We start from the raw sequence: 14,402 nt of genomic DNA, 5'->3' as shown, positions 1-14,402 counted from the left end.
AAAGCAGGTGACACAAGACTGAAGACAGCAGACCAGGGAGGAGGTCATGGCAGCCCTGTCTTCACTCATCAACTGAGCCCTGCTCTCCACTTGCCCTTGAACTTTCTTCCTGGTAGAGATGTTCTCAAGTTCACACCCCTAGAGACCCCACACTCCCAGCTATTCTGGTTAAGGACATGGTGCCCACAGCTGCCTGCTATCAGAAGGGGCCCTCAGCCAAGACCTTTCGGGGGAATGTTCACGTCTCCATGCAAGTCCCCAGCTGACAGATGGAACTGGCTGAGAGACAATGTTTCCATACATTGGAAAAACCTATGGCAGGCTGGCTTCTGGAATTCCAGGGAACTGACTTTTCAGCACTTAGGGCCTGTGGCTCTTACTTCTCCCTCCCCCATCCTAGGTGCCCCCTTCCTTTCCGCTCAGTCCAGCTTATCCTGGCTAGTACATTTCTTCCTAAATGCAGGTTGTGATGTTATGCGTCACGGACACTTGAGAACCCTCCATGGATCAAGCTGTGCTCCTACCTCACCAGCCTGGCAGAGATGCTGCCAACACTGCCAACACCATCCTGACCATCTGCCCGGAGGCTGGGGCCACACTTAGGCAGCTGCCCCAGCAGGCACTAAAATTAGGTGACCCGTCAGACCCAGGACACGGTGATCACGGGCAGGCTACCAAAGCTGCCCAGAGGGTCACTCCTCCCAGCCCAGGACCCGAGGCAGAACAAGAGCGGCCCAGTGTCCTTTCACGCCCGGGGAAACTGAGGCCTGGAGAAGAGCAGGAATCACTGAAGGGCTGAGAACTTGGAGTTTTGTTTATTCCTTTAGGAATTGTCCTTGAGGGTGAACAGTAATATATCCCCCTAGTAGAAATTTAAAATATATTCCATGAAGAGATGAGAATTTGAAAACCACAATCCCATCCCCTGAGCTAAGTTCCACTTATTCTAATATATCTCCCTCCTTCTTTGCAGACTGTTTTACACAACAGAAAACACGCTTTACAACTTATAAAATGTTCCCTTCCTCTACCTAGAATCATTTTGACAAGTCATTAAAAATTCTTTATATGCATCAATTTGAATCAACGTACAGTATTCCATTTTATTAACATGCCAAAGAAATCCCCTATTGTTGAAGTTATTTCCCCTTTCGCGCTGTTATAAAAAAACACTGCAGTAAACACCTAGGCACATGAATGTTTCTCCACATCTATGCTGATCTCCTCAGGATGGATTGCCAGCAGTGGAATGAATGGGTCACAAGAGAAGCATATGTTCAGGCTCTTGATACAGACTGCCTCCTCCTTTCCAAAAAGCCTCCCCACACATTCCTCTGTCAGCTCTGGCCACGGCTCCTTCCTTCCACAGTTTGCTCATTCCTGGGATCATTTCTCTTCAAGGAAGTTTGTGTCTGTAACGCTTCCTTGTCTAACACTGCAGACAAAAGCATCTGTTCAGTGCAACACTGAGCGGCAGTTCCTTTTTCCTAAACTAACCACAGCATCCAGGAGACGCAGGAAGTAATCAGGGACTCAGAGTAGCTACTCCTGTGTATGTGGGCCTTAAATTAGGGGTCAAAGTGAAACCCGTTGATCTGGTCCTTCCAAAGAGCCCCAGCGACCTCTCCTACCCCAGCTCACCCAGCTGCACACACCCAGGAAACAATTCTCTTCAGTGATGCTGTCCATCCCCAACAAGGTTAACTGATAACCCAAATTATGACACCAGACCTAAGACGGCAACCCATAAAGCAACTTGGCCAAGAATCAAAGTGCCTTTGCATTTCCCAGCAGGGAAACTAAACTCCAGGCTCAGTGTAAATAGGCTGTCTCTGGTCCGACGTCAGCCTCACTGCTGGCAAGTTATAGATGGCACTGCCGTATCACCCGTCATAAATACAGTCCCTTGGCTAAACAAAACCGACAGTTTCGTGTCAATAACCTTTGAACCACTCAAACCCAGTGTCAATTGTATTTGTCTTCCAGCTGAGGTTTACTCTAGACTGTTTGCTAAATCAGGGCTCATCTGCGGAGATAATTCAAATATATTACAGGCACCAGGCAGACACAAGGGCCCCTACCTCTGCTCCCGGGCCTCCCCCAGGCCTCACAAGGGTTTCCACCGTGGCAGCCTGCATGCTGCCCATTCCCCTCAACACTCAGCAAGTCTTACCAGGAAAGAACAAGAAACAGGGGGAAAGAAGAGACACTGAGGCCAGGATTAGAACCCTGGCACTGCTGCCAGCCCTCTGGGCCACCCCAGCAAAGTCACCCAAGCACGGGAAGCCTCTGTCTTCTCCTGAACGAAGGAATCGAGTCCCTATTTTCAGAGGACTGCTCATGTATCACATCAGGCCACATGAAGGAATCAGCTCTGGACAGTGATAACCCAGGAAGAGCAGAAATGCAGAATCAGCTCCCAGTGCCGTACAAGAGATGGATGAGCAGAGAGCAAAACCCTCCAAGTGCTGCTGTGTTGAGGAGCAACCAACGTGGAGACACCCTGACCTGACTGGGGCCGGGGTGGGCTCCAAACAGATATGACATAATACACAGCTACCTTTTCACAGAAAGGGATACAGCACAGGGCTTCCCTGGTGGCGCAGTGGCTGGGAATCTGCCTGCCAGTGCAGGGGGCACGGGTTCGAGCCCTGGTCCAGGAAGATCCCACATGCCGTGGAGCAACTAAGCCTGTGTGCCACAACTACTGAGCCTGCACTCTAGAGGCCGCAAGCCACAACTACTGAGCCCATGTGCCACAGCTACTGAAGCCCGTGCGCCTAGAGCCCGTGCTCCGCAACAAGAGAGGCCACCATGATGAGAAGCCCGGGCACCGCAACGAAGAGTTGCCCCCATTCATCGTAATTAGAGAAAGCCCACATGCAGCAACAAAGACAAAGACAGCCAAAAATAAATAAACAAATTAATTAATTAATAAAATTGCATTTTAAAAAAATCCTTTAAAAAAAAAGGATACAGCACAGAGACAGCCCAGCTCTGGCCAAGACGGGTGCAGTTACCCTGGCCACCTGAGGCTGGGCTAATTTGTGCAATCAGCCTGCTGCATGCCAAGCCCTGCGCTGCCGCCAGGGAGACAGGAACTCAGACGAGATTCGTGCTCCCACCGCCAAGGCTCCTCTCACACCCCCTCGGACCACCCCCACCTACCTAACTACCCACCCACCTACCTACGTACCTTCAACAGCTGGGGGCCTCTCAGCCATGGCCCAGGGTCTTCAGTGCCTTTCACCATCTGGGGGGCTTCACCCAAGCCCACTCGCAAGCCCCCCAGCTGGCAGGAAGCCAAGCACCCCCAGTGAGGAAGGGGAAAAGGCTTAGGAGACTGCCTCTGCTTCGTCTCAGGGCTATGAAGCTGGGGCCTTGACAGGAGGTTAGAATGGGAGGACTGGGGTGTTAAGGGCTGTGTTTTAATGACCATGAACCTCTCTGGGAAATGAATGAGAAGAAACTCAACAAGGAAACCCCTGTGCGAAATGGAAGGGGCAAAGAGAGAACACAGCTGTGTTGTGGTTAACAGAGCTCCAGGCAAGCTAGTCACCCAGTATCGATCTGTAAAATGGGAATTATGCTCTCTGCCCAAAGAGTCACTGCCACGATCAGACAAAGTGGGGACCATCGAAGCCTTCTGCATCTTGAAACACGTCCACAAGCAGAAGGGATGATGGCTGCTGTGGTTAGAAGGCTGTGCTTCCCCTACATCGACCAGGAGGCAGAGACCCACATCCCGCCCCTGGCTCCACCTCTAACTGCTCTGAGACCCCAGGGAAGTGCCACCCCTCCCTGGGCCTCACTGGAATCGGGAGGGACTTATACAAGGCAGTCTCGAAAGTCCCTTCAGCTCTGATGCCATAGGATGGATTCCGTGATGGGGGTCAACTACCGAGGCCAGCCCACGGCAAGGTGCCCCTTCCCAGAGGTCAGCTCGACCCCTCCCCCATCAATTTGATGGGAGTCGCAGAGGAGGTGTTGGCAGAACCAGGGTCAAAGACGTCACCATCACTCACCTTTGGGAGCCTAACCCCTATCCGGGGATGCGGGGATCCCTCAGTCTTCCACTTCTCATCTCTGCCGGCCCCTGGGAGAAGGGAGTGCCGGGACCATCCCTTTACCACCTGGAGGAATAGAAAGGGCAAAGCGGCAGCGTCTGTGCCGAGCGGGGAAGGCAGGAGACATTTATAAATGACCCTCTTAGCTGTTTACGAGACACCTTCTGAGAGAAAGCAGAGGAGGAGAAATAAACTTGAAGTAGGGAAACCTGGCTGGTGTCTGAGATGAGCTTTGATAAGCCAGCTGCGCCAGCATTTCTTCTGCTTTTATGGCTACCTTTACGGCCCTGTGTTTGGGACCCTTTATCAGGGGCCGGAAGGAGAGAGCAGGCAAGACAAAAAGCCTTCCCTGGCAACTCCACGAGCAGATCCCACCTCCTCTGGAGATCAAGATAACCCCAGTGTGCCTCCCAGTCCAGGCAGCTGTGCCCCAGACGCCCAGATCTGGGGTGGACAAGGAATTCCTGAGCCCGGCAGTAAATGTGAAGAGCCAGGCCCTTGGGCAGCCCTGACTGTGCTGCAGCCACACGACAACAGCGCTGGGACTGGGCTTCTCCTGAGACCACTAGGTAGCCCCATCAGGACACTCTGGATCCCTTATCCCAAAAGCCACTGACATCAGGAGGGGTGTCTTGGGGTTCCTCCCCCAGCATAACCTGGTGCTTCCTGCTGGGCCTGGGGCTAGGACAGCTTCCCAGACTCACACCCAGGTTGAGGCTGGGGATCTACCATTCTCACCACCCTGAACTTTCCAGCATTATGTAATGGTTAAAAATATGGGGTAGAGAAAGACTGTTCCGTCAAGCAACCAGTTCTGAATCCCAGCTCCTCCCCTTGCTACCTGGGGCGGTAACTCCCTCTGGGCCTTGGTTTTCTCATCCGTTAAATGGCCGGTGCAATCAGTCCCTAACCTTGCAGGACGGGACACGTAGAAGGAGCGCAGCAGATAGGGACAGTCTTCAAACTGGGTGTCTGGACGTCCCAGCAGCAAAAGTAGTCAAGATGCCAGTGTTCACGGCTCATTTTCCTAGACTGGCCATGCTCTGGAAGCCTGAAACCTTCATGTCAGCCTCACCTGAATGATGGTGGCCCAAGCCCCGGCCCCATATGTATGGCAAACCTTACTGGGCTCCTAACATGAGCCACTGTGCTTGGGGCTAGGGGACAGCGTTACAGAAATGGAGAAAGATATAGTCGTGACACCCAGGGAGTCCACAGTCTGTGGCCAAAAACAAGCCTACAGATTCAGGATATGTGAAGTGCAAAACTCGGAGATGGTGCCAAGGGAGCAGGACAGTAGATACAGGCATGGTCGGGGAGCGGGGCTGGAGGAGCTACTCAGAAGATGGGTCTCTGGGCTGGGCCTGAAGAAGTGAGTAGGAGTTTGCCAAGAGAAAGAGAAGGAGAAGGAAACCATTCCCTAGTCAATTAATGGCTGGTAATTCGTAGCAGGTGAGCCCCATGGAGGGGCGGCAAGGACAGCCGGGCCCAAGCAGCAGAGGCTGAGAGGAAAAGTGGACCAGCCTCCACTTAGAAGAGCCTTGAATGGCGGCTGGGCAGCCCCAGCCTAGTGCTAAAGGTGCCAAAGGTGCGGCCCACGGCAGGTAAAGGGTGTGGGCCAGGTAACAACATCAGTTTAGACTGCTTTGGGGGAAATGCTCTTGGATCACAGCAGAGGACGACAGGGAGAATAGGGTCTTGGAGGAGACTGAACAAGAAAGCAGGTGATGAGGGTACAGCAGGGTGAATGCCCAAGAATCTGGCTCACTCAGAGCTGCCCCCGTGGAACCAGAGAGCCTGCCCTCCAGTAGATCCATGTGGCCAGACCATTGTGCCCACCGCAGACCTGCTTCTCAAAGGCGTCCAAGAGATCAGAACCAGGTGCCCGAATGCAGCCCTGGCATCTCCAGAGCCCCGCTGGTGCCACAGCCACCCCAGGCCTGGAGGCAGTCACCCACTGCTGGGCAACCCAGGCACCTCACAGCACAGACACCCCATATGTGCCTCTCCTCTTCTCAGACGACACCCAGGCCCTTGCTTCCGAGGTACTTTGGAGGCAAAACTACGTGCTTTTTCCTCCCTGCTCCCAGCTCAGCCCAGCTGCACCAGGCTCCCCTAAGACCGTGCTTGCAGCCACCCGAAGCCTGTGGGTCCATCAGCCACAGCCCTGGATGGGCTCCAGCATGGTTCAGAGTGCACTCCTAGTTTCCTGGCCCAGCAACTCTTATCTCCCCTTCCAAAGCCCTGGACCCTCGCCCTCCATCCTTTCCAAGGGTCCCCCAACAGCTGTGTGCTCTGCAGGGACATACCCTCCACCCACCCCCAAGTAGAACCCCAACCTGGCTTCTTTTTTTAAAACATTATATTTTGGAATAATACAGATTCACTGGAAGTTGCCCAGATAGTACAGACAGGCCTGTGAGCCCCTCCCCGTTTCCCCCATGGTTGCATCTTACATTACTATAGTACAACACCAACACTAGGAAACTAACACTGCTATAAAGCATGTGTAGTTCTCATTTTCTCACATGTGTAGATTCATGAAATCACCACCAAAATCAAAATACTGAACCATTCCATCAGCCCAACCTTTGAGATGGCCTTTTTTTTTTAATTTAAAATACATACGATAAAACTTTTATAAAAAACCAAATCCGGGTGGGGAATGGAGACTGAAGTCAAGAGATTTAGCATCAGACGCACTAGTCAAACAGTCCACACTGGAGCAAAGAGTCAGGTGGGGTAAAAGGAACCTTGTTTCCCTCTTCCCACTCTCCTGCCGCATGGCCCTGCCCCAGGGCCGCCAGAGAGTGGAGGGAGAAACAGAAGCGTGAAAGGGCAGCGAGGGACCCAGACACATGGACCCAGAGCCCCAATCCAGAAAGGCCAGGGCCCTGCATTTCTCCATGCCCCCAACAGGGTGAGCCAACAGCCTTCAGTGAACCAAGGCAGCTCCCCTACCCGCTGCAGCCCAGCTACCACCCAAGTCCCTTCTTCCCCTCCTTGAAGGCTGAAGGGGGCTTCTCCATTGCCTCACCATTGCCACAGAGGGACCCCTGGCCAGGTAGGGGCCCCACAGGTTGCTGAATGAAGGAGCATATATGACTCTGGTGAGTCCCTTCCCCTCTTAGGCCCTGAGGCCCCCGGCCCCAACCCCAAAGTAAGGTAGAAGCACAGCCAGGGAAGTTTGGATGATAACTCTGGGTGGGCCTGTGAAAGAACCCAGGAAGGGGGTTAGCATCTAGATTTCATCCACCAGGCCTCATGGCCACCTCTCCCCTTCCTGAGGGCCCCTGGTGTGGGATCCTTGGAGAATGTTGGGTACAGGGGCTACAAACTCAATGGGCGTGGAGAGGCAGAGGGAGGCACTTGGAGCTCAGGCCAGCCCTCTGGTGTGGGGCCCAGGGATCGAGGGTCCAGGGATCCAGGGCCCAGGGATCCAGAGCCCAGGGATTCAGGGTCCAGGGATCCACAGCCCAGGGATTCAGGGTCCAGGGATCCAGAGCCCAGGGATCCAGGGTCCAGGGATACAGAGCCCAGGGATCCAGAGCCCAGGGATTCAGGGTCCAGGGATCCAGAGTCCAGGGATCCAGAGCCCAGCAATCGAGGGCCCAGGGATCCAGAGCCCAGGGATCCAGGACCCAGGGATCCAGAGCCCAGGGATTCAGGGTCCAGGGATCCAGTGCCCAGGGATCCAGAGCCCAGGGATCCAGAGCCCAGGGATTCAGGGTCCAGGGATCCAGAGCCCAGGGATACAGGGTCCAGGGATCCAGGGTCCAGGGATCCAGAGCCCAGGGATCGAGGGTCCAGGGTCCAGGGATCCAGAGCCCAGCGATCGAGGGCCCAGGGATCCAGAGCCCAGGGATCCAGGAGCCAGGGATCCAGAGCCCAGGGATCCAGAGGCCAGGGATCCAGGGATCCAGAGCCCAGGGATCCAGGGTTCCAGAGCCCAGGGATCCAGAGGCCAGGGATCCAGGGATCCAGAGCCCACGGATCCAGAGCCCAGGGATCCAGGGTCCAGGGATCCAGAGCCCAGGGATCCAGGGCCCGGGGATCCAGAGCCCAGTGATCGAGGGCCCAGGGATCCAGAGCCCGGGGATCCAGGGCCCGGGGATCCAGAGCCCAGGGATCCAGAGCCCAGGGATCCAAGGCCCAGGGATCCAGAGCCCAGGGATCCAGAGCCCAGGGATCCAGGGTCCAGGGATCCAGGGCCCAGGGATCCAGACCCCAGGGATCCAGGGCCCAGGGCTCCCGAGCTGCCTCCACTCAGAAAGGAGCTCAGTACTGTGAAGTCAGCCAGATCACTGGAGTGAAGGCAGGGGTTTGGCCTCCCCCCCACCCCAATTCCAGCACCTCCTTCCCCAGCCCAGAGAAGAAAGCCAGGGCCCTCTGTAGTCCATCTCCCACCCCTCACTCAGACCTGACTCAACTGTCTCTTGCCCCCTGCCCACCATCCTAGAGCAGAGCCCTGCTCTGGCCTCTTCCCAGCTCAGTCACCCTCAGGGGCGCCCCCTTCCCCTGGGGGATCCCTTGTGCTGGCATTCAGAGCCCAGCTCCCATCACAGCCCCATAAGCACTCAGGCTCGGCCACCCTCAACTAAACCAAACTTACAGCTTCCCAAACGCTCCCCACATCCCCTGCCTGCATGTGTTCACCTATCCTGTCCACTTGCCCATACAGCTTCCCCATCTGCTCTGGAGGAAATCTTGCCCATGTCTCAAGAGCCAGTACAAAAATTAGCTGCTCTAGAGAGCCTTCTCTGATCCGCAGGCCCGCTCTACTTCACCTGTCGGCCACAGTGACCCAGGGGTACGGGGCTGGCCAAGTATAAGGATCCCACAGTAAGCTGAGGAACCTGAGGCCCAAGTAGGGGAAGTGCCTTGCCTGGCCACCCTGTACCTCTTTGCTTCTGCCCTCCTCCTTTGAAGACCGTGGGCAGAGAGAGGGAGGTCACCTTGCACGCTCCTGGAGGCGGGGAGAGGGCTGGACCCCCTCCAGCCTGGGTATATCCAAGTACCACAAGCTCCCAGAGTCTAGTGCCAGACCAGCTCTGCCTCCTTGGAAGCCTTACCACTGTTGACTATAGCCAAACTTCCTGGTTCCTAGAGGAAGGGGGACCTTGAGATGTGCCAGTCACACTGACCTCCCAGCCTACCCAGGCCCTCTCAGATGACCCAGCACCTAGGGGTTCCCAGGGAGACGCAGCTCAGGGGGCAAGAAGGCTGCCACCAATGGTCCAGGCCCTGGCCAACCGGTCCAAAGCGTGCGAGAATGGAGGTCTCCGTCGGTGGAGAACACAGCCGGGACAAGGTCCCGTGGAGCCGTCAGGCTGCACTGCTCCTCCTTCCTATTTATGGCCCTCTGGAGGCTGCTTTCCCCTTTGTTCTGCCAAACAAGCTCACTCCTGACTTCCAAGTCAGCCAGGGACTTGGCAAACATTTGTCAGGACTCGTCCCTCACTTTGTGTTTGCCTCCGCGGCGGGGATCTGGGCTCTGTGCGCAGACAAGCGTCACCCCTGGGGCTCGGCGGGGGTCCCCACGTTCTGCAGCCCCGAGGCCCCAGCTGCAAGCGTACCGGGATGGAGTCTCTCCGTCCACCGAAAGTCCAGCCTCGTGCCACCCTGCCTGAAATGCCACCCCATCCTCAGTCTCATGCGTGCCCCCCAGGGCAGGAACCGCGTGTGGGCCCTGTCAGTCAGACAGTCACACCTAGTGGCAGTGAGTTTGAGGTGTCTGGGAGAGGGCGGGAGGGGGAGCCTGTGAGGACTCCAGGTTTGCCTTGAGGAGGCTGAGTGTGAGCCAGAGCCCAACGCAAGGAGAGGGAAGGAGAGGCGGCAGCTGCCACTGGCTTACCACCTCCACGTGTCCTGAACTCAAGACGGTGCCACCCAGCCAGCCAAGGCCAGTGTGCCCTGATCAAAGCCGCCAGCTGGGCAGGCAGCCTCCAAAAAGGCAGGTACTCTGCAGAGAGGCCAGCCTCAGATTTCACAGTCAGTGCCAGGGAGCAGACAGATGGAGGCCTGTGCCAGATGGAGGGCCCAGAGGACAGAGAGGTTCTGAGCAGACTGAGTCTCTAGGCCTCGGTTTCCCTATACGCACAGTGGGAACCCCGAGGGAGAGAGCTCATCAGCCTGGAGCCACACAGGAAGCTACTTCAGACCCCACGGCGCAGGGCAGGACAGAGGGGGAGGCTCGGGGGACAGAGAGTCCAGGGCCCAGGCCCACATCCTTCGCCTCTCTAGGCCTGCACTTGTTTGATTTCTGGGGATGGAAGCAGTGCCTGCTTTACAGATTTGCTCTGAGAACAAAAGGGGCTCATGCACAGAGAGATGTTGGCAAAGCCCCGGCACACACCTGGGCCTTAATCCACAGGAGCTGGTGTTACTGCTACTATCACTCGTCATCTTGGGCAAGTCGCGGAGCCTCTTCCAAGTTCTCCTCTCCCTCATCTATAAAGCGGGCTGACAGCTGGTTGTGATGAGGAAACGCCCTGACACAAAGAGCCCCACACAGGCCTAGCATCCAGCTGGTGTTAGAAAAGCAGCATGCCCTCTACGTGGATCCAGTAGGTATTTAATTGGTGCTTGCTGGCTTGAATCACAAACAGCTAACAGGAAATTTTAAAGGAGCAAGGAACAGCTGACCCATGGAGGTTCTTCCATCAGGATGGAAGGCTACACCTCGGTACCCCCAGGGTCCAGGACCCTCGGAGACGGGCTGGAAAGCCTCGTGGAGAGGCTCCTTACTCTGCAGCTTGCAAACTGTGGCCCAGGGAGCCCTGGGGCTCCTCGAGGTGCCTGTAGGGCCAGAAAGGAACGTGGGGGGAGGGCACATGAGCCCACTTCTACACCTACCCTCAATCAGAGCAGCACTGCATTCATCTATTTAGGAGTCCTGGTAAAGTTTCATCTGAAAAATGCACCCTTCTGCTAGAAGTAATTCAACTTCTTGTTTTTCACATGAAGAAAATAAAGCCCAGAGAGTCCCAAGGGGCCAGGAACCCAGCACTTTGGAGTCGTGGAGGCCTTTTTGGTAGCTCTTTATGCCGCTCCTCGTGGCAAGTGGGGCAAGAGGGATACAGGGGGCTGTGGCCCTTCCTCAGGTGGATAAGAACATCCAGGCTGAGCCTGCCCTTCACTAGCTTTGTCACGTCCCTGCCCCTATCCCAGCTCCAGGGCAAACTCCTGCTACACCCACACCTCAGGGGGAAGTTCACTTTCTCCAGGAAGCCTGCCCTGACCCCTAGGTTAGGTTTGCTGCCCCTGTTCTGTCTCCCACAGCCCCTAACCTGCCCCACTTCTAAAGATGCATTCATCTTTAGATCCAATCCCTCATGAAGGATTGCACCAAGACTGTCTATGACCCCTGAGTCCCCAGCACCCCAAACAGTGCCAGCACATGGAGTGGGTATTATTGAAATTGCCCGATGAATTGCCTGTTGACAAATGGAATGGCGTACAGCCTCCACTGTCCTAATCTGTAAAATGGGTGAATACCACCTCCCACAATGAGAATAATGACTGGCAAGTCAAGGTCTCAAACAGCAGAAGTCTTTCTCCTGCTGCCCTGGGCGGTTCTGAGGGCAGGCAGCCAGGCATTATCACCAGGTTCCTCTGCCATGGCAGAGGTTCACCTCAATGAGCAGAGGCCTGGGCTGGCCATGCGGGGTCCCGCACCAAGACCTCAGGGCACCTCACCCATCAGAGGTGCCTGCCAGGCCAGCAAGCACCTTCTCAGCACTAGTATTTACATAGGCTTTGCAGAGGGGGGAAACACAAAATGCTTCAAAGCACTCCACAGGGGAGAAGGGACCACAAAGCCCTGGGGATCCAGCAGGGGCTCCTGTAGCCAGCCCTGAGCTGACTCCAGGACCTACCAAGGGCTGCTCCTGATGAGCTCACGAGCCTGTGGCTGAGGCCAGGCCCTGCACATGTGGCCATCCCTACACATCACAGCCCTGCTAGGCATCTCCCATTGAGCGGCTGAGAAAGTGAGGCTCACAATGATAAGGGGGCAGAACTGGGATTCCCACCCACTCTGCCTCCAGATGAGCCTTGAGTGCCGAGGAGAACCTGGGCCAAAAGTGAACACACAGGATATCTCAAGTCCCCAGGTTCTAACCCGCTCAGCCCTGGAAGTGGGGCTGGAGTGCTGGGGGCCATAGCTTAGAGAGAAGAATTAGAGGTGCAGGTCCCCAAACAACCATCACGACTCTGCACCAAAACACACTCCCATCTCCCCACGGGGCAGTCAGCCTGAGGAGCCCAGGGGAAATGGCAGTGACTTTGCAGCCACCAGCTCTATGCATCCAAGGTTCCCACCTGAGGCGGGCAGCCCCGCAACACTGAGGGAGCATCAATATTTCATGGGCAGCTCCCTCCTGGCCTCCAATCGAGTTTTCAATCGCCATGAAACGATTCAGAATTTCCAACTCAGGGCTAATAGGCTGCCCTCAGCCAGTCAGCCAGAGGAGGCAGGGGTAATTATTTTAAAAGCTTCCGACAGGGCTGCTCACTGCGCTGGTTCCCCAGATGGTCTGTTTGCGGCAGTGGCTGTGCCCCTTCGGGCCCTGAACGCCCTGTCTCCCCAGCAGCAGCAGACACCTGGAAGGCTCCTGAAGCACAAGCCACAGAGCCTGTGAGGATGAGAGACACAGACCAGGCATACAGAAGGGTAAACTGAGGCCCTCTAAAGGGCAGCTCCAGAAAGCAGGGGCCTCAACTTCTCACCTTCATATTTCCCAAGCCAAGCTGTAGCCTCCTGTGCTCCAGGCAGATGGATAGACTGGTGGACCAAGAAAGAGATGGATGAAGTGGCCGAGTGAATGCTATTGCAGTATTCTGCTCCTATATCACCTCCTCAGATCCATCCTCCACTCCCCAGAGGGAGTGATCTTTCTAATATAAATCTGACCAGATCTCTCACTGTTTAAACTCTTCACCTGCTCCTGTTTGCCTTCAGGAGAACATCCCATCCTCCTAACAAGGATTGTGAAGCCCTGTGGTATCTGCTTCCCACTTAATACTCCAACTTCCTCTTCCCCCATTCTATGCTTTACCACCTGTTCCAGTGCTATTCCACAGTAGGAGGGGAGAGGGGGAGAACTGTTCCAGGCAAACTCAAAGCCTGTATGTCATTCAGGGCCCTTCAACACCAGGCAGATTTCCTCTCCAGCACTGTGCTCCAAATATCGTTATGGGTGGCTGTGTCTGCCTCGTTGGCTCAACCCAAATGAGCAGGAGATATCAGTCTTTGTGTGTGTGCAATCACAGGCACAGAATATGTGCTCTCTAAACTTTTGCTGACTTAACAGGAAGGTTCCAGACCAGGGCTCTTTCCATTATTCCATATAAATGCTGATAGGTCTTCAGTGAAAAAAATACTTGAGATGCCCAAATGGTTCCTATTTTTGCTTTGGCTGCCAGGAAGCTCAAAGTGCAATATAATAATGCTCAAAGTAATTAATCTCTTACCTGATCCTAGGGGTTCCTCTCTACCTTTAGAGCCTCTAATTCCCTCCTCACAGATGAAAAAGGGAGTGCAAATAGATGCCCTTCCTTGATCTAATGATCCATCCCTATATGTGGGTCAGTAGACTCTGAGCCTGCCCTCAGACTTTCTGGTAGCCCTCTACCTCTTCCCATAGATGAATGCAGGAACAATCTTGATGGACTTCAGACTCTCAACAAAGCCAGTGCCTCCCCACCACACTGGAGTGAAATTCTTACCAACACCATCAGCAGCCCTCTGAGAACCTTCACAGGGCAGGGACTTCTTTGGGAACTAACCCATTCCCCTCCACTTGCACCTCAGAGGACTTGTTGCAGGACAGCAGCCAGTATTTTGGAGGGAGTATGATGAGTAGTCCCTAACACGGTGGTGCGCCCTGTCCCATCCTTCTGGGGTGGAGCCTGTGACCCTAGCCTGGCCAGCCACAGCCCTGACCCACTCTTCCCCACAAATTGATTGGTTCAGCAGTGAGCTTGCAAGCTGCACCCAGCCAATCAGCATAGCCAAATTCCTTTGCCCCGCCCCTAGGGAGGGTCCTGTGGTTGGCAAGAGAGGCTCAGCCCTGCTCTCGAGGAGCTTACAGGTGGTAGGGGCAATAGGTTTTAATCAATCATTACATAAATACTGATTTCAATACTATTGAAATAAGAGCTATGAAGGGAAAGGACATTCTCCCTGCTTTTACTAGATATTGAAAGAAGAAATACTGCTTGAAGAATCGTTATGCCTTTCTGCATAACTGTGGCGGAAGACATTTGCCCATTATGTTTAGTGTGAATTCATGTGACAAATTCAGCTCAGAGTTTTGTACTACGGAGAAAAAC

The sequence above is a fragment of the Monodon monoceros genome, unplaced genomic scaffold, assembly GCF_005190385.1.
Source record: "Monodon monoceros isolate NGI ecotype Baffin Bay Population unplaced genomic scaffold, NGI_Narwhal_1 Super_Scaffold_12, whole genome shotgun sequence".
Lineage (NCBI taxonomy): Eukaryota > Metazoa > Chordata > Mammalia > Artiodactyla > Monodontidae > Monodon > Monodon monoceros.
Note: the sequence above shows the minus strand (reverse complement) of the source record.